Below are 27,280 nucleotides of genomic sequence, written 5' to 3'. Positions count from 1 at the left end.
CCTTGTCTGTGTGTAAACTTTACTTTATATCATTCAATAGTGGTGGATGAATTCATTTCTTAACCAGCTGCCTTCTATAGTGTCTCCAACATTCAATTAAATTGAGCTTTTGAAAGCAATAATGGAATTATGAAAACTTGGGGGTTAGAGGTTAGCTTTTTGTTTTGGCAGACAATTTTGGTTACCCTTATATTTATTTATATACTACAATACTTCTGTCATAGCTTTAACAAAGGCATGAAAAACTGTGAAGAGCCTAGGATTAGGATTTGGGGAGCAATCATTAGCAGAGATGGTCATTAATTCAGAACCCAGAAGGATGAAAGGTGAGTCTGGCTCCTCATTTTTGGCACTGGCTTCTACAGCCAAACAAAATTTGTCATGACCTGAGATAGTGAATGGCAAAATTTTACATACACTGACAATATAGACTGCCTAGAAATGAAGTACAGCAACACTCAGTACAGCAACTGACAAAATAAAGTCTTCCTGGGGAGCTACACAGAAACTGACAACAAGCTTGAAAACAGTGTTTAGCAACTTTATTAAAAGTGCCCAAACACTGCCATTGCAAATTACATTTAATCCTAATCAGGTTACTGCAACATGAAGCTTGTGATCAGCATTTTAAACCTCATTCAATACTGGTACAAGATTCACCAATATGTTATACATTTCTACCAAGTCATAATAATAAAACCTAATGAAATGTTAGGAATTCAATTGTTCTGTCAAGCCAATAGTTACACATAAATTTGCTACCTACGTATGGCAGACCACAAGAGTTCCAGTCTTTTCCTTCAGCTAAATCCAAGGCTAACTCTACAGTGGTTAGGATGCATTTTAAATTATCTTATGACCAGTTGATCAACCAATCAAAGCTGAGCAGCCTTCTCCCATCTCCCTGCTGTGGGGCATCTTGTTTCCTAGCCAGAAGGAAAGTATGCCTTTAGCCATTCTTTTTATGAATCACATTGCAGTCAGCTTGTTAGCAGAATAAATAATAATACAGCCACCGACACATGACTCAAAAAGCAGTAGCAAGACAAGACTTCATTTGAACTACGACTCAAGCAACACACTGCATACAGAATAAAGGAACTACCATGATGTGTGAAGGCCACAGCTAGCTAGATGAGCATTCTAGACAACAGGTAACTAAATACTCTTGAAGAAGCTTTCACCATGGAAGATGGCAATATCCACCCCTTGTTTTGTCCCTAGAATCTAGGAGGGAGAGAGATGCAGACTGCATTTCTAAGCGTCTTCACAAGTAGACTTTAACTGGACAATCCTCCATAAACGTATTCCACAAGCCAGAGCGGTGTAGCGGTTAAAGCATCAGACTAGGCCCTGGGAAACCCAGGTTCAAATCCCCACCGGCACCATAGAACTTTGCTGGGTGACCTCGGGCCAGTCACAGCCCTGACCCTGGCTAGTATTTGGATAATAGACCTCCAAGGAATACCAGGGTCGTGACATGGAGGGTCACAGGGTCGTGACATTTTTAAAAAATACATTTTTTAAAAAAACTTGGCTCAAACATTGTAGGAGGGTTTCTTTGTTATTGCCACATGGATGCCTTTAAATATGCAGAGAATTGCATTCTTCAGTCCTGCCTCTCCAAGTAATGGGACGAGAAACACCCAAAGTTCCAAGATGACCTTCCTTCAGAGCGGGAAATGCAAGACCAAAGTCCCTGTGCGCCAGGAAACTACTCACTCAGTTTTCTCATTGTGGTCATAATGTTTAACCCACAGGTGATCAGAAGACATATAGAGAGATGATGCATGTAGAGAAATGTTGCATTAAATAATTTTTTTGACTTTTTTGAACCATGAGAAATGAACACTTTTTAAAAAGTTACAGCTCTTCTTTGGCTGTATTATTATTTTAGTCCATTAGTGCCAACAGCAAAGCATTGGACTATAAATAGAAAGCAAATAAATTATTACACAGGCATGCACGGTTTCTGTTCTTTTAGTGGTTTATTTTCCTCCAAAAGGTACACGGCTTACATTACAACAAGCTTTCAAATCACTCCAAATGCTTTAAATACTTTTTCATGTCTCAAGCTCACAATGTGCCAAGTTCAGTAAACTCAGCACAGAACCTTACGATGTACAATCTTAGCTTAGGAATGTGGATTTAGAGATGCAGCTACACCTAGTGATCAGCAGTAGATCACAGCAAACAAGACTTTACAACTGAAATACATCATACCTTTGAAATGAAAATCTAAATACCACTGAAGGCACAAGGGAGACCACACTGAAAACAACAGAATTTATAGTTAGTACTATCAGGGACTATATTAAAGACGAATAAATGTATCTTTACTAAATCAGGCACCTACATGCAAAAACTACCAATGAATCTAATGGGACATATTGAAAACCTGCTTAACGGTGCCTATAAAAAAATGTTACATTTGTTTGTTTTTATGTCCATCTGTTCAACTGAAACCAATAACTAAAAGTCATCTGTTTGGAACCAGATAATGCTTATGCTGAAATCTTACTGCATTACTCAACATTATTATTCAAGACAAAACCATTTGTAATTTTAAATTAAATTAAAACAAATAAAGCCAGAATCCAAAGGACTAAGAATCTGGACATGGCACTATGAGGCTGTTTTATTTTTGTCTGAATGGCAGATCCCCATCTCTTAAAAATTCCATTCTGCTCCTAAAAGTCATTTGCCTTGTGGCCCTGAAGCAGAAACATAAGCCCAAAGGCTCCACGGACATGTAGAACTGGTCATGCTGGATACAGGGCTATCTTGGGGTGGGGGGTAGTTCCAGTGTAGCCCAACTGCTAACCTCAGCAACTATAGTTTAGTCCTCTGAAGAAAATTTCTAAGAAACTAAGGTGTGGTTGTTGTTTGGAGCCAATTCAGTTCCCAGTGGGAAAATCAGCGACATGCATCACAACTGACTGGAACATTTTCTCAGCAGAAGAATACGAGGGATGGGACATTAACTGTTTGCCATTAAATGTTACATTACTCTAGTGTGACGATCGAGTGAACGACTTTGTTCTCTGTGTTCTGTGGCTAGATCGCTAATTCTTTCTCTGCAACTGTCAATCCAGAAGATTACGTCAGCATTATCATTATTTTTAAAAAATTACATATTTTGTTTTGTTATTTCAAGGCGCTGTAATTTTTTTTTTTTGTGTGCAGAATGATAACTAAACTGTGAGACCAAAGATACATTATAGGAGTTCTTCAGCGTAATTACATCCTTGTAATACACTGGAGGGTATACTTTTCTCTTCTATATTATCATAATAACAGTGCCATTTTAATCAGTTACTGAACAGAAAACTTTAATTTTTTAATAAGTAACACAAGGCAAGTCTGATATGGATTCAGTTCTAAAACCATCGTGTAACAGCAGAAACAGACAAGAAATAGACAAAATACAGAGCACTTCCAACCCAAAGTGCTAGACACGCAATCCTATCACTTGACAATCCACGTTCTGTACCCAGGCCTTTTTTCTCTCCGCTGTCTACTAGGCAGCTAACTCTGCCACAGTTGACAACGCAAACGAACTACTGGCAGAGTGCATATGTGCAGACCGTCATGTGCAACAGCATGCTTCTTACGAGGCTTGGTACTGGCACTTAGCTGATTTATACATTATTTCATAAACAACCTGCTTCATTAGATACACAGACGCATATGAGGACAGGCACACTCTGATCTGTCCCACTCGATAACGGCACCGTGTAACGGGCCCTGCCTCCCACAGTGTTTTAAATCTCCAAATTGTGCATAGAGGCCTACAAGTGGACAGTCCAATGAATGCAGCACAAACCATATACCGGTAATCTATATACTGCAATCTGGGGTGCAGTTTATGCCTATATGTATATATTGGACAATATGTGAATAGGTCCCTATGCAAATTTAATATACAGTATGTGGAGTTCAGATGCATTGGGGTGGAGGGGGCTGATAATAGCATTCCAGTCACTGCCTAAGTGTAGAAGTGTATGGCTGTGAATCAACTTTTAGTCATGTTTTTTTTTCTCACCTGCAACTTTCTGTCAAGAAACACATTCTTAGCCCCACAGAGCAAATGTAATTTTATACAGAGCTGCTGTTTGTGTTCAGAATTGTACACAGCGCTGCACTTAGTTTAACCATAAAAAGTAGATCTTTCTAATGAAAACAAGTTGTATTAAAGAACATGGTATATAGGATGGTCACATCCCCCCACTCTCCAATTTCAGCTTACCTACAGCAGCTACAATTATGAATTTTGAAGATAAATATCTTCAAAACGATGACTAACCATTGGTTTGCAAATGTTATTTATGAAAATGATGAGATTCCTTTCCAGACCTGGTTCTACTTTTACTCCCAAATGTTACAATGAGAACACAGAAACAAGGTAGTAGAGGTGAACCCACTGTACTGAAAAGAAGTGTAAAATATTGTATTGTACAATACAGAACAAGTTTATTTTTTTCGCTATTTCCCACACACACTCAGGTGATTCCTAACTACAAGAAGCCCAAACAATGGACATAAAAATCCAAAACCTAATAGTCAGGAGCTGTGCCAGTATTAACACATGAGGATTTTAGCTGCATAATTCTAAAGTATTAGGCTGAAATCCTAACTGGTGTAAACAACCAGTTGGGGGACTGCGGCAATAGTTGGCATACAAGTTTTTTTTCTGTCGCTTAATACAACGCAAAGTAACCGTACAGCCTAACAGTAAGTAGGCCATTCTAGGACAAACCTGTGTTATAAACAGAAAGCACCAATTTCTGGAAGGCTGTTTGGAAATATAACTATCAGAAAAATGAGGCTTTTATAAAAATTTGTAGTTTTCAAATTCCATTATACCTCTCTTGTGTCTTCAGTTTCAGCTGATACTTGACAGAACCCATCAGGACTAGACCTTTCATTTTATACAAAACCTAACATTTAAGATTAAGCTGTCAGCGGCATCTTTTCAGCGTGTAGCCTATTTCTATTGAAACAAAATCATTTTCAGAAGTAGTTTGTTTTCTCTGGTGAGAATAATCTGCCGAAGAAATAAATCCCGAAACACAGAAACCAAAAATCAGATCCTACTTTTGTATTTATTTAACTTTTTCTACTATCATGCTTCAATTGCTACCATAAATATAGATTTCTGAAATATAACAATATAAAGATTAGGCTCATTAAATAGGCCAAAGATGAGATTCTAGGCACCTATAATGAAAGGGGTCTACTTTTTAAAGAGTTTATAATGAGGCCAAGTAACTCAAAACAATCCTTAAGTTCTGGATTTTACATAAATGGCATTATCCTAGACATAAATCACAACTGTTTCGGATTCTACTCAAAGAAGCCATTGGTTGGTTTCCAGTATGAAATTGGCAATTTTGCTTCACTATCTTCAGTCTCAGGAGAATTTTACATTTTTAGAGAATGAATTCACAATTTCAATTTGTCAGTGAAGAATAATGATAGAAAAGCTCACTTTACTTAAACTAAACATTTCTTAAAATTTACAACTATATAAACTTTAAAACAGCAGAATGAACTTTACATGACTTTGCTCATACTTCTCCCTGACGGTTACTTTCTACGGAAGTATAATCGAATGAAGAATGCCTCAACAAAAATATTGAAAAACTTCAAATAAAAGTACAGTATGTAGTGTATTAAAAAAGATACAAATGTGAAAATTCATTTTCCCAACTTTTAAAAACCAGCAATCTACAAATTTTTTTGCTGTGATTGTAACCAACTGTTATTTGCGTGACAGGATATGATTAGAGACACAACAGCAGTTAAACATTTTATAGATCCGGCAACTATACTATGAACGTACCCTATAAAGTGTAAAAATTACCTCCAGACATTTTAATGGTGAAGTTAACCATGAAAAACTCAATTATTATTTTTAATAATAAAACAAAACAAAAATGGTCATGTATTGTCTTTACATATCAACAGTATGCGCAGTTACTCATGCTTTGTGTTTCATGAAACCAAATCATAAGTGCATCATATAAGACATACCAGTCTGCGCAGAAACTGGCTCACTTGCAGTCCTATCCTAAGAAGAGTTATACCATTCTACGCCCATTGACTTCAATGGATTTAGAAGGGTGTAACTCTGCTTAGTATTGTACTAATAACGACATTTCTTTTTGGCACAGAACCTTCCACTCTCTGCATATCAATGCCAGCTCAAAGGTTGCGAACAGGAGTAAGCATCCCATTTAATGACACTTTTAGAAAACTTTACAATGGGCAACTATATACGCCAACACCACAGTCAAGACCTACATAGGACAATGAGGGACAATAGTTTTTAAGCAGACAAGCAGTGGTTTGAAAGCCCAGGTTCTGCTACAAATATTGCCAGCTGAGGGCATGCTTATCAACTGAAAATGCTACTCCCCCACAACATTTTTGACCACTCCATGTAGATCATACAGCTTAGGTGTGACTTCATCCTAATAAGGCAAGAACTTATTGAAGTCTGGCCTTGAAGGTGTTCAATAACACTCCGTGGATAAGGTTTCATAATTCACACAGCCTCATTGAAACTAGAGAAGGGGGAGGCGGGGAGAGAGCATTTCCTCTGTGCTATATTTCATACCAAGGCAAACCTCTGGGACTTCTCATTCCTAAGGAACCTCCTGACTGATCTGCAAACATAGCACAGAAGTTTGAGAAAAGGCAGGCTGCTTGTATACAGAGAGCATAACCTGGGACTTACATTAAATCAGAGAATGTTTATCAGGGAAATCAGATTTCTTCACGCCCAAAACTTGGTTGCCCCATTCTTTGCATTAGTGAACACACAGAACCTCAAGTATCCTGCAGCCAAGGCTACTACAGCCCTACTTCCATACTGAACATGGAGTCCAGATGTCTTGAATTTCTGCCGTCGTGTTTTTTTTTACAGCTCAAACTTCATGTGAAAAACAAAAGGAACTGAAGTTACTCATTCCTTCCAACTATATGCAGCTAACTGTTTCGCAACGTAGACCAAAATTAGGGGTTTGAGTCTCAAAGATATATACACCAATTCAAGCATGCAGCTTTGTTAACATACTCTGGGGGTGGTCCAGAGGAAAGAGTCACAGCAGCGAGGATACTGGAGCAACAGCCTGCCAGGTATAATTAAAAAGTTATGCCTTGATGATCGCTGCTGTCACTACTTGGCAGATGTTAAAACCTGGCATGTGAGAAGCGAAGGAAACCCAGCATGCGTGGCTTCCCCCCCCCCTTTTGTCCGACAGAGTTGTCACACAATGAGGCAGAGGGATTGCCCCGTCTAAAGCTCGCTAACCAACTGCCAGGGGGTGGTCAGACTCCCCCCCCTCCTTGCCTATTCCGAGTGGGTTGCCAAGAGCCCAGTCCAACTTGGCATCCTTGGCATCCGGTTACCCAGGGCCGGTTCTACCATTAGGCGAACTGGGCGGTTGCCCAGGGCGCAGACCTCCATGGGGCGCAGAACTGACCCGAGGGGCAATTTTTTAAAAAAATTAGCAGTTTTCAAGTTTCGTGTTTTTATTTTTCTCTGCAAGACATTTGTTTCTGGAAATTGGTTTGCAATGGGGGGGTGTGCAAGTAGTGAGCCTCGCCTAGGGCGCAAAAGAAGCGTGGCACCGGCCCTGAGTTCACCCCACCCGCCACAACACAACTTCCACCAAAGACCTCAGGCACAGCGGGGGGGGGCGGACCTCGAGGCAGTGCAAACGGGGAAGAGGAAGAGGCCTCGTACACTCCAGGGCGCTTTCTAACCACTCAGCAATACTGCCCCCCCCCCAAAAAAAGCATCCCCGATTCCTCGTGCCAGCGTGCCTAGACGGAGCGTCCCTAGAAAGGACTGACAGAGGCCATTGACGCATGGGACGTTTTGCCTGGGGTTTGCCACTCTTTAGATGCACGTTTTCCCCCTCCAAAATCTCAAAACTCAACAATGGCCATTTCTGCCCGGGAGGTTTTGCCTGGGATCCGCCGCTCTCCGGACGCGCGTTTTCCCCACCCAAATGCTCACAACTCAACAATGACCCTCCCTGCAGAGTTTGGAGACTTCGGGTGGGGAAAACGCGCATCCGGAGAGCCGCAAGTGGCAGGCCAAGCCTCCCGGGCAGAAATGGCCCCAGCTGCCCGCTTGCCCCGCCGCCGCCGCCCTCCACCCTTGGGCCGACAAACGCGCAACTCGCGCAAAGTTTCTGGGCTGGGGCATCGCGGGCAGCCCGTCCCCCCTCCCGGGGCGAGCCAGGCGGGCTCCGCTTCTGCTCCGGCTCCAGGCTCCGCAGGAAACCCGGCGCTCCCTTCGGCGCTTTTGGGCCCCAGGCAGCCAAAATAACGGGATCCCTCCCCCGGCGCCTGCAACTTCCCGTCTGGGGGCCAGGCGCGCCTCTCGCCCCCCCCAGGCACGCAGCAGCTCCCAGGGTCACACCCGCGGGGGGGGGCAGAATGGCTCGCAATGCCCCCCTCCCGGGAGCCGATCCGCGCCCCACGCTCTCCCCGAGGCGGGGGGAAGGAGCACCGCCCGGGAAGCAAAAGGGGGGCTCCCCCCCTGCCCGCCAGCCCGTCCTTACCTGCGAACGTCTCCGCTCCCGCCGCCAGCCAAAGTCCAGCCAAAGTCAGCAGGCAACTTCCAACTTTCCCCATCGCGCCTCGCTCTGGGGAGCGGCCCCCCGCCGGCCCTCCCGAGCGCCCCGGGGGGAGGCTGGGGCGGGCCCCGCGGGCCCCCTTCGCCCCCTCGAGGGGTCCCTCCGCCAGCCCACTCCGGCCGGCCCTGTTGCGCAGCCCCGGCCCGCCGCCGCCGCCGCCGCCGCCGCCTCCTGCCGGGCGAGCGCCAGGAGCGCGCGCCGCCGTCTTGGCCAAGGACAACTCCGCGCCTCTCGCGCCAGTCCCCGCACTGCCTCGCGCTCCCCCCGGCAGCCAGGCAGGCAGGCAGGCAGCCGAAAGCCAGCCGCCAAGTCACGCCCAGCCGCCCGACACCGCCGCCTCTCTCCCGCTAGAGGGCGAGCCGCTCGGGAAAGGCGCCGCGCCGCCAAAGCCGCCCGCCCGCCTGGACGGACGGACGGACGGACGGCGCTCGGCCTCGGGACGGTGGCCAAGTCAGCGGGACGCACGCGCGCGCGCGCTCTTTGGCGGGGTGGCGAAGAACGAAAGTGTGTGTGTGTGTGTGTTTGGAAACACACGGATTGCACGCCGCCGGAATAGTACGAAAGGGAAGCAGGAGCAAAATAATTGGGCGGCCCTAACGGGAAAGAGTCACAACAGCAACTTGGAGACTTAAAAATATTTTCTGGTAGGGTGTGTGCGCTTTCGTGAGCCGCAGCTCCCTCCTTCAGATACAGCTTCTTCCGATTCTATCTGTATCAGAAGAAGTGAGCTGTGGCTCACGAAAGCGCACACCCTACCAGAAAATATTCTTGTTAGTCTTTAAGGTGCCACTGGACTCTTGCCCTTTGTTAGTCTTTCAGGTGCTCCTGGACTCTTGCCCTTTTTCTACTGCTGCAGACAGAAAATATTCTTGTTCGTCTTTAAGGTGCTACTGGACTCTTGCTCTTTTCTACTACTGCAGACAGAAAATATTCTTGTTAGTCTTTCAGGTGCTCCTGGGCTCTTGCTCTTTTCTACTACTGCAGACAGAAGATATTCTTGTTCGTCTTTAAGGTGCTCCTGGACTCTTGCCCTTTGTTAGTCTTGAAGGCGCTCCTGGACTCTTGCTCTTTTCTACTACTGCAGACAGACTAACACGGCTACCCACTGTGAATTAAAGGCAGATGGATTCACATTCTAGCTGTATCTGAAGAAGTGAGCTGCGGCTCACGGAAGCTCCTACCCTGCCAGAAAATATTTGTGGTAGTCTTTCAGGTGCCGCTGGACCCTGGCCCTTTTCTACGACAACAGCAACTTGGGTTGAGGAATTCCACGCGCAGATGACCTGCTAGGCAATCGCACCGAAGCTGTCTGGGGTCTTCCTTGCGCGACGCCGCTCTCTTTTCCTTTCCAGCTGCAACAAGCTCTGCATTGGAGAGCCCGCGTGGTGCAGTGGGTCGGAGCGGTGGGCTCTGACCTGGAAAACCGGGCTTGATTCCCCACTGCTCCCCGTCAGCGGCGGAGGCTCACCTGGTGGACTGGATTGGTTTCCCCACTCATACACATGAAGCCAGCTGGGTGACCTTGGGCTAGTCACAGCTCTCTTAGAGCTCCCTCAGCCCCACCTACCTCACAGGCTGTCTGTTGCAGGGAGGGGAAGGGCAGGTGATTGTAAGCCGGTTTGATTCTTCCTTAAGTGGTAGAGAAAGTCGGCATATAAAAACCAACTCTTCTTGTAAGCCGCTCGGAGACACTGCTTAACCTTGAAAAGGTGGGGGGCAGAAAGCAAGAAGGGTGAAGGGGCCATGCTCCATCGGTGAGCCTCAACATGAGCCACACAGGTCAGCCATGGTATCGGTATTTTTCAGTGCCACATGTCGTCAGGGAACATCGGTAATATAACGAAAACATGCCTGGGGATATGTGCAGAGTGCCTTCAGTTTGAAATAATCCCTGCCAGCCTCCACCCACCTGGGATCATTGAGAAGGGCTTCAGGGTCAAGCGAAAGGTATGGTTCAGTCGGGCACTTTTCATTAAAAATAATTATGAAGCCCTCACTGTCAGGGCTCAGGCTGCGTTGGCCACAGAACAGTATGATAAGGATATGGTGGTGTGAAGTTATGGAAATGGAATGACACATTCATAGCATGAGTTTGGACTGGAATGGCTGAAAGAATATATATATCTATATAGATATATATCTCAACAACAAAAAATACAGTGGAGGTGCAGGCAATAATGGCATTATGAAATTTGTTGACCACTGGTTCATTCTGTTAAAAAGAAAAGAGAGATAGAGCCTATCCCTAAGGAGAAGCCCAGGCCACTGACTCCAGTAGTCTGGAGTAGCTCACAGTGGGGTTTTATGCATGGCTGCTTCACTCAGTGTCATCTCTCCAACGACTTCGGGTCTTTGTGTTCATTTTGCATGCTGTTTCTGACCATGAGAGGTTGCCTTGCTCTTCCCCCTGCGTTTCCCTGCGTTTTGCCCGTGTTTTCAGAGACCTGTTTTTGCGTCGAATTTCAAAACCCAAACAAAACATGGGGAAAGGCAGGGGGAGAGCGAGGCGACCTCTGATGGTCGGAAACGGCATTCATAATGAACACAAAGACCCGAAGTCGTTGGAGGGGTGACAGCGAGTGAAACAGCCGTGCATAAAAGACCAGTGTGTGCTCTCCAAATCCACCAGAAATGACAAATTCTTGGGCCAGCACTACATGAACTTGGAAGTTTCTTTTGGATGAGAGAGAACTGGAGGCTTGGGGAGTCTTTGTAACAGTTTCTTTATTTAGAAATGTGCAAATGGCACAAATTCATGCAAAGACACATTCCTACAAGATAGCAAATCAGCTGCTCCACATCAGATGCTCAGAGAGGGAGACCCTGCCCCCCCCCAAAGAACTTCCCCTTCAGCCAACTCACAGCTGTCTGCCGGTGTCCTTTCCAAAACCTTTCCAACACCCACTAAAAAAGCTCGCCCTTTCTCCAGGGCTGGAAGAGTCACCTTCCTAAAGCTCCCTTTCAGACTCTTTAACTGTTTGCTTCCATACATCAATGAGCTACAGCCATTAAACAACATTAGCATTTTTTTGTCAAAGGCCCCAACTCCACTCCGACCCCCAAATCAGATGCAGTTTTGGCAAAACCTATCCACAATTATCAGACAGCGCAATTATCCACAACAGCATCTACACACCCTCAGACTTCATAAACTTAGATTTCTGCTTCCAGCTCTGGAGGAGAGGACAAGTGACAGCGAGGGAATGCATTTTGTACCTAACCCAAGCCCTCCCTTCTTCCAAGTCTCCCCCAATAAAGCAATAGTGTGAACATTAAAAAAAAATAGTCCTGCAGACTAGGGTATTGTCATCAGTTTGTGAGTAGATTGCTCTCCATTTCTCTTACACTTCCGTTTTGCAACCACTTTAATCTCTTATTATGTGGTCAGGCTGCTGTTGCTCCTTGGCCTTTGCAGAAAATCAGTGGGGAATTCAGTATTCAGATATGTGTCGCCTTTTCCTTTCTTACCACCATTTTTCTCGGGTGGTTGCTGTTATCTGCTTTTTTGTATCCCCCTCCAATTTAGGAAATAAGTAAAAAGGCACCCTGTAGGTAGCTTTGTGCCTCCTCACTCTAGAACTTATTTATTTACTTCAGCTATGCCCCACCTTTCTCACCAATGGGGGCCCAAAGTGGCTTACACCATTCTCCCCTCTACCATTTTCTCCTCACAACAACCCTGTGAGGTAGGTTAGGCAGAGTATGTTACTGGTCCAAAAATGCCAGGTTCTATGGCAGAGTGGGGACTCAAACTTGGGTCTCCTAGACCCTAGCCTGACATTCTAACCATTGTTGCCACATTGGCTCTTATTTATTAACGTATGAACTCTAGAACTACAAAATGCACTACTCCAGTTACAAATGACATAACCTGGTAACTAGCCATGCTATCTGGGCAAAATCAAAATAACAATCATCATTTATTTTGATTCACACACACCACTCCTTCTGAAGGAAAGAACCATTAAGCTTCTACTGGAACTCTTTGTGGTAAGAAATTGTGGTAAGAAATTCCACAGGCCTTAATCACAACTAGTCAATTCTAGGCCAATAGACATAGCATCTAGCTAGTGTTTTCATGTAAACAATTCCTGAGTGTGCAGAAGGGGCAGAGGGGGTGTGCCACACGCACCAGCCGGGCTGCAGGCAGGCAGCTGCGTCTGTGCCACGGTGTGGCGGCGTTCCTTCTCCCCATGCCCATGTCCTTGTGCCCAGGGGAAGTGCCCCTGCCAGACACTCCCCCCCCCCAGATCCTGCCCTGTAGATACCAGAATCATCAATGTAACAGCCCAGGAATGTGATAGAAGTTCCAATTTCACATTTCCCCCTTTTAATACAGAGTCCTGATTTGTCAAAATGAAGTAGGGTTTCATACAACCTTTCAGCACATTTGTTCTCTGTTGAGCCCATTATCAGGACGTCGTCAAAGTTCAGAATAACCCTGGAATTCCAGATAGTAGGATCTACATGGATTGCTGGAAAATGCCAGGAGTGATGGAAACTTCAGACTGGAGATGCTTCCCCTGCAGTGCCCATGGATGCGTGATGATTGTTTTGGTGTCTGCTGTAGCAACATCGACAATCAGCTGATGATCCAGGTTTGCAAAGACTTTACTGACAGGAAGGAGAGCAAGGCCTGTAGGCATTGGATATGGATGCTATTCAGTGCCTTTTTTACAGTCCACTTGTAATCTCCACAAATGTTAGCATTAGGTTTTAATAAGATGGTTGAGCGCTTCCTCTTTTTTACATTTCCTGTGAATTGGTGTGACTGGTGGATTTAGATGGCATAATGATGGCATCCCATCAAAGTAGGGTTGCTAGGTCCCTCTTTGAGATTTTTGGAGCAGAGCCTGAGGAGGGCGGAGTTTGGAGAGGGGAGGGACTTCAATGCCATAGGGTCCAATTGCCAAAGTGGCCATTTTCTCCAGGTGAATTGATCTCTATCGGCTGAAGATCAGTTGTAATAGCAGGAGATCTCCAGCTAGTACATGGAGGTTGGCAACCCTACATCAAAGGAAGGGTTGGGCCTGACTAGTCCTCTTCGGAAGACGATGATATCGAGGCAGAGATCAGGAGCCCAGAAGACCTCGCAGTTCCTGGGCCCTCAGGCCTCAAACAGGCCACCTGGTGAGACCATGGCACCAGAAACCCAAGGGATCATGAACAGGAGCTGGACATGGAGGCCACAGAAGAACCTGTCAGCAAAACCTGCCCTTCACCAGGGATCCCATGGACGTGCCCAGAGCCCCTGGAGTGAAGGAGACAGAGAACTTGGGTAGAGGCTCAGCTCCAATGGTCAAGTGCCCTGTTGGCTGCCAGGGACCTCTTCTCCATCCATGAGGCTTAAGACGATCAAGATTCATCATGAGATTTTATGGTGCTATTTTGCAGTAATGAGTGAAAGCTTTCCTTAGAAGGAGCCATACTGTACCTCTACCTCACAGTTCCCCAGTAGGTTTACAATCTGCTCATTGTAATCATGGAGAATGCATGATGGACTTGACAGCTTGGGGGAATGCTCCTGCAGGAGGAGGTGATAAAATGTCCCCTTATTGATTACGTATAACCCTGAGTTGGAGTCAGTCTCCATTGTACATTCATGACCACTGATATGTAGTATTGTAACAATGCAGTTTCTAGAGGTTTCTTGATGCTGACCTTCTGAATCTGATATAGCTCCTGAAGTCCATCGGATTTCAAGAAGTAGAGATCATGCAATACCAGATGATGTGATTCTTTGTTATTGCTCCTTGACTTTGAATAGACTGATTCTGAAGGAGGTGTCATTGGAGCTCTTTGTCATAAACTCCACACACTGGACAATTCCTCAACACATCATCTGCAAGATCCCTGAAGTTGCAGCATGGAGAGAGATGGTGCAGCTCAGCAGTGTAAGCAGCAATTCCCTCATCTGGTTGCTGGTCACCTTTGTGTAATTTAAATATCTGCACAATTATTGATGGTGTTCTTGAGAAATTGGCCTTCGGTGATCCTACAAGTTCATCTAACAATTTAGTCTTGAGAGAAGCTGGTGCAATGAGTGAACTTATTGTGGCAAATGTCTGAGCCCCACTGACAGTCTGGAGAACAGCTTGCTTCTGTTCGGGGTCATCTATCTTGTTTGAGTCAAGACAAGAATATGCATATGAATCCCAAAAAGCAGATTTGCTAACATCAAATCCCTCAGCATGTCCTAGAGCAGCCACTTTGAGAACATGATCTGTTTTAGTTCCTGAACTGACCTTGTTCAGACTGCTACTAGAAGAGAGTCACTTTTACTGCTACTAGAAGAGAGTCACATTTACGCAGCACTTCAGTCCCACCTTTGACTCCATAAGGTACTGGATCTGGTAGTGGTAAGAAATGAAGTTCCATAGGCCTTAATCATAACTAGGTTTATTGTGTCACAACAAATAACACAAGGTTGTCACACACACACACCCGGTGGGGTCAAGGGATCCTGGCTCCTGTTTCCCGCCACCGTAGGATAATGGAGGCTGATGGAGTGATGTTATTCCTGAGGAATAACTCCAGAAGTGACATCAGTCCCCTTTAGGAGTTGCTAGAGAGGCATGATATCACTTCTGGGTTTTCTCTGGAAGTGATGTCATACTGACTGCTTCCCCCCTCCCCATCATCACTTCCCCATCCCTCTGGTTGCCATGCCTGGCAACCCTAAACTAATACCAACACTGAACTGTACCCTGTTCAGCCACTCTCCAAAACTGCAGGGGCTGAAGAGAGCCAAACAACCCAGACAGCTTCATATGCTGTAATGGTTTTAAATAGAATGTTGGTCTGATAAAAGGATTGTACCTTTTCTATTTCACATTTTGGGAGAGGCCAACACAGTTAGAAGCAGCCTATTTGCAGATGAGCAACATCAATCCATCTTCCATCACTGCAGGAGTTGTAATGCCTGTTTAAATGCGGAAAAGGACATTTCCCTCAAGGTCTGTTTCAAGAGAGGGAAGCGTTGATGGTCTCTCTCATTCATTTTCTCCTGCCCATTCCTCTTTTCTCATTTTAGGCTACTGCCTTTTCCTATTTTTGTCATTCTTTTTAGTAGCCCCCAGAGGAAAGCGTGAGTGCATTTCCTCTTCCCCACAGCTGCTTTGTTTGCAGAGGAGTCTGCCCAGGATTTGTGTTCCTGGCAGGAAGCTGTTTTCGGCTAGAGGAGAAAGGGTGTGTTTGTGAAACTCAAACCTCACACGGGATACAAAAGCGTCTCATTAACTTTTTTCATTTAGCTCAACACGCCAGAGCCTCAGCTGCACCGTCCACATGAGAAGTTGGAGGACTTGTTCTCTTGCCTAAATCCTTGCTGGAAAAGAATGATGCAGTTCAACCATGAATAAAAACGAACAAGCTTAAAAGCGATGCACAGGTTCCATGTGTAGTCATAAATCCACCCTCACTCGCTGTGGCTTGGAGAATCATTCCGCTTCCCCCCATCTCTGACAGCTGAGCCTATCTGTACCTCCCCATTGTACACTGTCCCTGTGCTATTCTGAGGCACAAAACAAGCAAGAGGAGAAATGTAAAACAGCAGCAGGCAGAAAAATCTAGTGCCACAGTGACAACCTGGCTTCTGGCAACAGGAGGGATCGGGTCTTCTCGGCCACTCATTTTTGTTCTATGTGTCCTCCAGTTTCTAAACCTACTGCTAACTGCAAACAAATGGAACAATTCTAAAACATGTTTTCATGCTATTGGGTCAGCAATTATTTTTCACAGTCAGTCAGACTTTCATGTACTAAGAATACAGGGAGGTTACATTTCTCAACAATTAAAAGGAAATCTCAGAAGAGAGGAAAGATATTAAACATTTGGTACAGTGCCAAATGGAGTCCTTATTTTAGGAGCATGATTTGCTTGGCTATGGAGGCAACACTCACATGAAGCTTCTAATACTAGCCTGCATCAAGTTTGGGTGAGTCATAAACAAACACTCAAAAGGGGGCTTAGTAGGGTGGCCAACGTCCAGGTACTAGCTGGAGATCTGCTATTACAACTGATCTCCACCGATAGAGATCAGTTCCCCTGGAGAAAACGGCCGCTTTGGTAACTGGACTCTATGGCATTGAAGTCCCTCCCCTCCCCAAACCCTGCCCTCCTCCCCAAACCCCGCCCTCCCAGCCCAAACCCCAAAAAAACCTCCTGCTGGTGGTGAAGAGGGACCTGGCAACCCTAGAGCTTAGCCATACGAAGCATCTCATAACTATGGCTGCATTCAGGTGCCATAAACCAACCACAATGGCCAAGAACATAACTTATTGCCATGTTTACATGGCTGGTTCCCTTGCCCTGAATGCCAAAGCCTGGTTTTGGAAGCCTTGAACTCCAGTTTGCCACGACATCTAAATGCAGGTCCCTCTGCAAATGGGAGTTCCTTTTGACCCTGCTAACCAACATTCCAAACCAGGATTAAACTGTGGCAAACTTGGACTAGGCTATACAGGAGTACTTTGCAAGCCACAGAGCTTAAATGCAAAGCTCCTTGAGCAACCCTTATTAAACAGAACTCCTTAAATATTGCCTAGACATCATGGGCTTTCAAATAATGTCTGGTGCAATTGGACTGGTATTGGGAGTCTTTCAACAATAGCAGGTGGACTAAGAGTTGACAAGTAGAGCTTGTAGTGTATGATAAACCTGGGGACAGATTTATTAGTACATATATATTAGAAGGCTAATGGGATTGAAAGAAGAGCCAAGCAGCGGCTCTAAGTCATACATGGCAAGACAGGTGTACAACGATGGCATCGAGAAGTGACACGATTTGACAATTTAGGAAGCAGATTCCAAAGAGAAGTATCATTTCAGCCTTTCATTTGAGGTACATAAATGTCAAATGCCAGCATTGGTGAAAATTCTTCTCCTGGCTTGGTAGGTACAAAACTAATTAATTAACTGTGAAATGATGGCACGGGCGACAAGCATATGGAACTTCATCTGTGGAAGCATATCCTTGTATTGAAGGGTGAGATACAGTAATAATGCAATAGTTGCACAGATAGGCATTTAGTATGTCTGCATGTGTGTGTGTGTGTGTGTGTGTGTGTCTGTGTGTCTGTGTGTAAAGTGCCGTCAAGTCGCAGCCGACTTATGGCGACCCCTTATGGGGTTTTCAAGGCAAGAGACTAACAGAGGTGGTTTGCCTGTGCCTTCCTCTGTATAGCACCCCTGGACTTCCTTGGTGGTCTCCCATCCAAATACTAACCAGGGCTGACCCTGCTTAGCTTCTGAGATCTGACAAGATCAGGCTAGCCTGGGCCATCCGGGTCAGGACATGTCTGCATACCTTGTGGCATTTCTTTCTGTTTGGGTTTTTGTTAGTGCTAGGATTTCCTTTACTCTAAAGCTTGTGGTCTTTTAGTTTTTAGAAGTCCTTTAACGTTGCAAGGCCTCTCTTTTGTAATGTCTCCAGCTGCCCAATTGGTTGTACCCATTTATTCTGAACTTCATAGCACTTCATGGTTCAGGATAAAATCCATCTCTCTCAGTAATGTGGATCTCAGTCTGTCTGACTATATGCCTAGGGTTGCCAACCTCCAGGTAATAGCTGGAGATCTCCTGCTATTACAACTGATCTCCAGCCAATAGAAATCAGTTCCCCTGGAGAAAATGGCGGCTTTGGAAATTGGACTCTATGGCATTGAAGTCCCTCCCCTCTCCAAACCCCGCCCTCCTCAGGCTCCACCCCCAAAATCTCCCACTGGTGGCAAAGAGGGACCTGGCAACCCTATTTATGCAACAAGCTATGTGTCTTTAATAAATGGTTTTGGCATAGTTTCTCAAAGTCAGAAGTTAGTACAAACAACTTTAGGGTGCATCTAGTCATAGATAGTTTGAGTAACGAACCTGCTATGGATCTGTGTTCAACTCTTTTTGTCCAGATGTAAAACTCCCTCAAAGAGTCAGGTTTAGGATCAACTGGGATTTCCTGTTTCCAGCAGAAGTCAGATGTGCAGAGTGCTCATTGGCTGGCCCTTCTTAACAGTCATGAAGCCACTTCCGCCACATACCTGGACCCATGTTTCAAGTGAAAACAAAAACAGATGCAATGGCTTGCTAAAAAGCCAAACCAGTATATAGAATAATTTATTTAATAATGAGATTTAAAAAAAAATCTTATTGGTTTCAAGGATAAACTACACATATAACACTAAAGAAATCGAACAGCCAAACGAATAAAATAGAAATATTTGAAGGCACTGTTTCTCTTTGAATTTTTTCCATGTACAATCAATTTTTTTCTTTTCAATTAATTCAGCACTTCAAAAAGCTCCTGTCCTTGTTATATGTTTAACATAACATTCATCTTCTTTACTCAGGAAGAGTTCAGATGTCTATGAAGATTTGGTGTATTTTGCTAGCATGAACATCTCAAAGTAAATTATGATAAAACTAAAGTTGTTGTTTTTGGCAAGTAGCCAAGAACGTATAAATGGGCTATGGATGGTTTTCAAATACTACAGTCAACAGTTTCAAATATTTACAGATCCATTTAAATGAATATATATCCTGGAAAGGGCACAAATTAGCAGTAACGTTTGCTGCTTCACTGTTAGTACAGACTGTACTGAATTTCTCTCAGGGCATGGAAGAAAACTAAGTGATCTCCACATTCAAGATTTATTGTTCGCAAGATTTGTGCTCATGTTCTGCATGATACAGAGGTAGGGCGTTTGGATTATTTTAACCTATAGAAACAATACAAAACCAGTTTCTTAAAGCTCTTCTGGAGCTCCCTAATAATTCATCACCTGCATTATTACAAGCAGAATCACCCTTCCTTCGATCGAGACAAAACTGCATGATTTTTTTTGCCAGCGGCAATATGTTCCAATCATATTCTGAAACAATAACAGGTATGGTCTTGTCGAGCTCCTGGATGCCAAGGGGGCCACCTTTTCTAAGGAAAAAAATCAGAATACAAGTATAATAAATAATACTTAATCGGCTTTTGCTTTGCACAGTAGGATCCAGCTATTAGACTGTTGTGACTGCAGAAGGTAACAAACTCCCTTCTCTGCCTGAAAAGAAAAGGTAAAAGTGTGCATAATCATGATCAGCTTTCCAGTACAGAATCAGATTACAAGCAAAATCCTACGAAGTCCCGAGTCAGTGCGGTACCTTTAAAGGGGAGGGCCTTGGTTTGGTGGTCAATAGGGTTGCCAACCCCCAGGTACTAGCTGGCGATCTCCTGCTATTACAACTGATCTCCAGCCAATAGAGATCAGTTCCCTTGGAGAAAATGGGCACTTTGGCAATTGGACTCTATGGCATTGAAGCTCCTCCCCTCGCCAAAACCCACCCTCCTCAGGCTCTACCTGGCAACCCTAGTGGTCAAGTTTATGCTTTGCATGCCAGAAGGCCCAAGTAAATAACTGGCATGGTCAGCTGAAGGATCTCAAGGAAAAAGCGTTATGAGAGACTTTTCTCTGTTGACCGTCATTACCCATCAAGCAGACAATAGTGAGCTAGATGGACCAATGGTCTTCAAGTTACAGGCTGATCTCGGCAAGCCAACAGGAGGATCAGAGGTCAGGCGTGGTGACAGTAGTCATGCTGAGCAAAATAGCAACTATGGCCGACTTCACAGGGCTGTTATTGGCAAAGAAACATGCCCCCTACTATTAGTAGAAAAGAGCAAGAGTCTAGTAGCACCTTAAAGACTAACAAAATTTCTGGCAGGGTATGAGCTTTTGTGAGCAAAGAAACATGTCCCCTATTAATAGTAGAAAAGAGCAAGAGTCCAGTAGCACCTTAAAGACTAACAAACTTTCTGGCAGGGTATGAGCTTTTGTGAGTCACAACTGTGATTCACAGAAGCTCATATGCTGCCAGATGTTTTGTTAGTCTTTAAGGTTCTACTGAACTCTTGCTCTTTTCTACTGCTGCAGACAAACTAACATGGCTACCCTTCATGACCTATTATTATTAATACCTCTTAATGAAATACACAAGTTTTTCATGTTCTCACTTGAAAGACTTTATACAGTTGGTTGAATACAACATTCCTCCTTACCTGTTTTATACCTCTTTCCTCCTCAGTGCACATCCCCTTTCTACTTATTTTTCATGAAGTGCAAACTTGCGGAGAAAAGAATGTGTGTTACTTTTATGTCTCATGACTGATGCTGTCCCTGATGCTGATGTTGTGTTCATATTGCCAGCAATACATTTCAAACTGATTCAGCAGCTGGCATGCTATGCAACAACATTGGGCCCTTCAGGAATTTGAAGTGATTCTTTGTTTTACTAGCTGTTGTATTTGAACAGCAGAGGAAGGGAATGTTTGTGTCTGCTTTTTCACTTCAGTTGTATCCAGTCTACAGAAACAGCAAATCTGTGAGCGCTTTCCCAAAAAACCTTCACAACAATTAGCAGAAGGGTTTAACTCTAGCTTCTGACTCTTGTCTACTGTATTGATTGTACATTGCATCTTAACCACACACGACTTTAGAAATGGGAAATTGATTGCAATGTACAAGTTAAAGGAATCTGAACCCTGCGGATTTTTAGACAATCTCTTTTGTTTCCTAAAATGTTTTGCACAGTAGATGATTATTTCATACTTCTATTATGGTAAGTAAAATGGTTGTAGTGAGTGGGTGTTCTCTGGAACTGAATGAGCCATCAACTCATATTTGTCAGTTTGCCTGTCTTCTTTTGCGTATGTAATGCTTTTTATAGCTTGGAGGTGGTAAAGATTCATCTACAGTACTTCTGATTGAAGTTCTGCCTGGTCTTCGCCTGAGAAAGATAAGGGGGAGGCATGAAAGTTAAATGTGCTTCATACAGTCATTTTCCCCTCGATTGCTTTCTCTGCCAACAGCAGATGTCCATCGAAGGGGCAAAACTATTTCCCTATAGCAAATCACTCCACTGAAAATAATGGGAGCTTATTTAAATAGGGTGTATAGCCTTAATCAGGCAAAAAGCACAAGAGGGTAAAAAATGAAATGTGTACTCAGTTTTAAAATACTGTGTTTTGCCAGATGCAGATATGGGCCAATAAAAACTGAGATATACATCTAATTTCCCATTTTCATTATATGAAAGATGTCTTGACAACTTTTAGCCCTGGCAAGTAATAGAAGAAGAAGAAGAAGAAGAAGAGGAGGAGGAGGAGGAGGAGGAGGAGGAGTTGGTTTTTATATGCCGACTTTCTCTACCACTTAGGGGAGAATCAAACCAGCTTATAATCACCTTCCCTTCCTCTCCCCACAAAAGACACCCTGTGAAGTAGGTGGGGCTGAGAGAGTGTGACTAGCCCAAGGTTACCCAGCTGGCTTCATGTGAAAGAGTGGGGAAACAAATCCAGTTCTCCAGATCAGAGTCCACTGCTCCAAACCACCGCTCTTAACCACTACACCACGCTGGCTCTCAATGCATGTTTGCCACTTTAAATGGGACTTAAAAGCTTAATGTGACATTGATTAATCCTATGCATTGTATGTTCAATAATCCTATTGAACAGCTGTCCCAAGCCTGCGGCTCAAGATAGGGCCCACCGGCATGGGACATGTGAGTGAGAACACCCCCCCACACACACACTGGGTTCTGTAACAATCAGTGCAATCCTTAGCAGAGTTTCACCTTTCTAAGCCCATTGTCTTCAAGTGATTTTAGAAGTGTGTAGCTCTGATTAGGATTGCACTGTATGCGTCTCACCCACTTTGCATTGGGGAGGAAAGGTACCTGCTAGGTTCCTACTTGGTGTCCATCTCTTATATAAAGAGAAAGAATGCTTCCAGAAGTCCAAATAGTTGCAGAGGATCTGCAGCCTAATGAACAGATTAGAGGACATAACCTAGGAAGAAAGCTATTGTGTTAGAGAAGAACAATTATGAAAGAATATTAGGGAAAATAAAGCTAGAAATCTTGCCTAGGGATAACTCATTGGTACGGACATATACTGGATTAGGGCTGTTGAAAAAAAATCGGTAAAATTCGGATTCGGCAAAATTTGGCCCGTTTTGATTCAGGAAATGCCGAAGTCCGAACTCCCCCGATTCAGATCCATGAAATTTGGCACTAAGTTTGGAGTTTGGGGGAAAATTCGGCCATTTAAAGCCATTAAAAACACATTCGCGCCTTTTCACGGTTCCGGGGGGGGGGCATGTTTGGAGGTAAAGGTCCCAAACTTTCAGTGTAGCTTGAGGGGACCCTTCTTGCAAGAACCCCCAATTTTTTGTGACGATTGGGTCAGGGGCCCCCAAGATATGGGGCCCGGAAGGGGTCCCCCCATCAGCCCTTTGGAATAAAGCCATTACAAACACATTTGCGGCTTTTCGCGGCTCTGGCGGGGCATTTTTGGAGGTAGAGATCCCACACTTTCAGTGTAGCTTGAGGGGACCCTTCTTACAAGAACCCCCAAGTTTTGTGAAGATTGGGTCAGGGGGGCTGAGATATGGGGCCCGGAAGGGGTCCCCCCATCTGTCCATTGGAATAAAGTCATTAAAAGGGATGTACTAAAACGAATGACAAGTCAGCCCATTGGAAGCAATGGGAGAGGCTGCCCAGCCCATTGAAGATAATGGGAGAGGGGAATGTCGGTTGACTTGCATTGACTCCACTGAAATACATTACAGGGGATGTACTAAAACGAATGACAGGCTAGCCCATTCGAAACAACAGGAGCGGCTGCACAGCCCATTGGAAACAATAGGAACTAGCCAGAGAGAGACTCACTGACCCACAGTTAACTCCACACGAAGTTGGCAACCCGTGAAAACAGTAGAAAGCACAGTCCCACAAAGAAGCAATCAAGCCCACCCCCCAGCAGAACAGGTAAACCCACCCCCCTTTGGCTTCCCCCCTCACACAAACACACACACACACACAGAATCTTCCCCCCCCCCACATACACACAGGAAAAAAATCATAGAGAATTATAGAGAAAAGCCCCCAAATGGGTCTTACTGTGGCTGTCTTCTTCTCTTCCATCAGGAGCAGGGACTGGGAGTCAGGACTCAGGAGTAATCCAATACGATTCTAGCAGACTCACACACACATACTCTCTGGCCATTTATGCACGGGAGGTTTTGCCTTGGATTTGCCGCTCTCTAGATGCACATTAAGGATTGCCTGCTCCCATTCATTTCAATGGGTGGATGGGGGGGACCCCATAACTCGGGATTAATTGCCTTTTAGTCAGACCCCCGGGCTGGGATAATGGTATGGCCCAACTGCCGAGGCAACCAGACGCCCGGGCCGGGGTAATGGTACGGCCCAACACAAATGTGTTTTTAAAGGCTGTATTCCAATGGGCAGATGGGTGGGGGGACCACTTCCAGGCCCCATAATTCGGGACCCCTGACCCAATCTTCACAAAACTTCAGAGTTCTTGCAAGAAGGGTCCCCTCAAGCTACACTGAAAGTTTGGGACCTCTACCTCCAAATATGCCCCCCCAGAGCTGCGGAAAGGCGCGAATGTGCACACGCACCCCCCCCACACACACACGGGGATCTCTCTCTTGCACAACAGACACTCTCTCTTTCTTTCCCCAGGCAGCACAGCAGCTGGGTTCATGCACTCAACTGCGACTGATTGGCCAGAAGAAGACCCAGCTTGGCCACCGACTGGCCGCGGGAGAATGCTGCTAGTTGCTTACTAACTGATGGTTATGCTGCTGATTCAGAACCTCCGAATTTGCTGAATTTATTCGGCGATTGCCCTGAACTTGCCGAATTCAGCTTGTCGTTTTCCCGCCTTTTTTAAAAATTCGGTTCCATCCAAACTGAAAACCGCCGAATCGGGGGAAATTCGGCTTTTTTTCGGTTCGGGACAAACCGAATCGACAGCCCTATACTGGATACGTACAATTACAGCCTAATTCAAAGTTTATGGAATTGTCTTAGCCTAGACATTTTAACAATGTGCCAAGGTAGATTTCACTACTGATGGTAGAAATTCCTCTTTAACTTGCAAACCATATGAAGCTGCTAATGCGCAATTGTGATGAGCAGAGGTTTTTCAGTTATTTCTGGCTAGGTACTCCAATCACTACTCCAAGGAGCTCAAAACCTATAAAAAAACCTCCAGTAGACGTCCACTTCTCCAAATGTTCTTTAATAGGCACCTGAAGAATGTGTTGACATTTCCTTTTAATAATAACCATAACATTATTTGCTTACACAACCAGGTACAAATGGACTAAAGGGTGTAGAGTCTAGAACAGTGGTTCCCAGAGTGAGCAGTACCACCCCCTAGGGGGCAGTGAGATTACCTAGGGGGGCACTAAGAGGCAAGGGGGAAGCAGGGAGTGCTAGAGGTGGGCCCCTTCAACTGTGTGGTTGGATAGGGTAGGGGGCGCTGGGTTTGAGTTTGTGGAACCAAGGGGGCAGTGGCCCAAAAAGTTTGGGAACCACTGGTCTAGAAGAACCCAGTCACAAACTGAAATTAAAAATTGAATGTATTATATAGGAAGACTTAAGATGTCTCCAAAGTTAAACAGAACATTATGCCATATAACAGCCTGTCTGGACTGGAATTTTTCCAAACAAAAGATAATTCACTTTATTAGTATCTCTTTGGACTCCCTTGGCATTGATAGGGCGTTTTAGGTAATGGGAGAAAGGACTACAAAAGAAACCAGGAAAGGAAAAGACTGAAAATTGATTCAATCGGGAACTAATAGAAAAGGCTTTTTATTCAATGAGATGAAGAACTATAACTATTCATTTTATGAAGAGCTGGCAGATAAGGTACATATTGAAATATGACCCTACATGGCTACATGATCTAGAATGTACTTCTAGCTATTAATGTGAGACAGGCTGCCTGATAGGAAACTGCATAAACATATGTTAAACTTTTAAAATGGGGTGTGGGGGGTGTTAGGAACATGAGGGGGAGGGAAGGCAGCATAAAATAGCCCAATCTTGTCAGATCTCAAAAGGTAATCAGGGTCAGTACTTGAAAAGGAGACCACCAAGGAAGGCTCTGCAGAGGCAGGCAATGGCAAACCACCTCTGCTTCTCACTTGCCTTGAAAGCCCCTTGCTGGGATCACCATAAGGCGGCTGCGACTTGATGGCACTTTACATGCAGAGAGAAACATGGAGTTGGTCATGTTAGTTGACCAAACATTAGAAAACTTGTCAAGGTAAACTATTTTTGTTCCGGGGAGGGGGAACAATTTCTAAATTTGAATAGTCACTGGGAAAGTGTTATTTAATTTAAATCCTTGTATAAATTAAGGTATTCATTTCCTACGACTAGACGCTGTTGGTTGTAAATTGCTGGTTGCTGTTGTTGGCACAGAATAGCACAGTATCTGGACTCTGATCCACGGGGCATGGCCTTTTCCACACTAGAAAATGACAAGGGTCTCTGAGCCGTCATTGTGGAGACACAGGAAATCAGTTAATATTATAATGAGTTAGTTTTCCCCCATCTGATAAATAAGCAAATCTTTTATAGCCATCAAAGAGTAATATACATATTGGGAAATACATTCAGCCTTTACAGTCTAGATTAAAACTATAAATGTCTTCCCTTAGTTTACAGCTATATGACTCTCTGTGGCAACAATGGCAATTCTTTGTTTTTCCCCCTGTATTGTGTATTGAGGGAAATTGAGTATTATTGTGTAAAATTATTGCTTTGTGTATTGAAAGAGTACCTAGCTCTTGTCTGAGGCTGCAAATAGGGAGTGTAATTTCCAGGAAAAAATGATATAAGCTAAATGAAATCCAAGAGGCAAGAAATGTTCACCATCGATTCCAGTATATAACATTATGTTATAGGTTTAAAAAAAAAAACACCCCAAAAGCAAACGAGAAATAAAAAGTTTAAAATAAAGGTCACCGTGCTCAACGAGGATGCACGTTTCACTCAAACATGTGATTCGCTCTTCTGTATTATTTTGGAAATGTGAAATAATTTTCCCGTGATGGAGTCTACAACAGAGTCCTTGCTGTAGCTGTTCCTTAAAAAACAAGGAAGTGCTCTGTAGCTGCCCCTCTCCATCCACCAGCAGCCAAGCAGAGCAGATCCCTCTCTCTCAGAAACTGTGACCTCTGGCCACCTCTCTGCCTGCCCTGTATTGGTGACTTTGCTGCCCTCCCCTTTCTACAAAGCCAGGAAGTTCTGTTGAGAAAAAGAAGAGGGATGACTTTGTTCAGTCAGTGACCGGAACTTCTGTGTACATGCTCAGTAGACTGGACGTTCTGGCATTTGTTTTGGCCAAGAAACTCGTCCGTGTTTTCAATGGCACTAAAGCACAAGCAGACAGAACCTGTTGCTGAAGCTCCAAATGTTTTCATTTAATGATTCCCACCGAAAGAAACAAAATTACAAATCACTCTGCTGAAAGTCACCCACTGCTGAATATCTCTTCACTCGTGCCAAACGTAAGAATATATAAGGCAGACTGGTGCCAAGTCAGACACTTGGACTCTCTCAGGATTGTCTATTCTTGCTGGCAGCAGCTCCCAGATTTTGAAAGGTCTTTCCATATACCTGCAACCTGAGAATATTTACTTGAAGATGCCAAGGACTGAACCTGGGACCTTGTGCATGGAAAGCATGTACACTGCTACTGAGTCCCTGTCTCAAGACAGATGCCAAATAAGTATGCCTTATTAAACGATTCTGTGAAAAGAAAC

At 44.4% G+C, this 27,280-nt stretch overlaps 1 protein-coding gene across 4 annotated transcripts in view; it reads right to left on the bottom strand.

Annotated features, from left to right (window-relative positions):
* The window catches only part of PTPRM (protein tyrosine phosphatase receptor type M), a 546,095-nt gene extending 537,449 nt beyond the window's left edge, over positions 1-8,646 (bottom strand). For all 4 annotated transcript variants that reach the window (XM_056854227.1, XM_056854228.1, XM_056854229.1 and 1 more), the window contains exon 1: positions 8,580-8,646. The gene's annotated coding sequence lies outside the window, so the exon portion shown is untranslated. The remainder of the gene's footprint in view (positions 1-8,579) is intronic.
* Positions 8,647-27,280: the final 18,634 nt, after the last annotated feature.

This window comes from Euleptes europaea, chromosome 8, assembly GCF_029931775.1.
Source record: "Euleptes europaea isolate rEulEur1 chromosome 8, rEulEur1.hap1, whole genome shotgun sequence".
Taxonomy (NCBI): domain Eukaryota; kingdom Metazoa; phylum Chordata; class Lepidosauria; order Squamata; family Sphaerodactylidae; genus Euleptes; species Euleptes europaea.
This window is presented reverse-complemented; position numbering and strand designations above follow the sequence as displayed.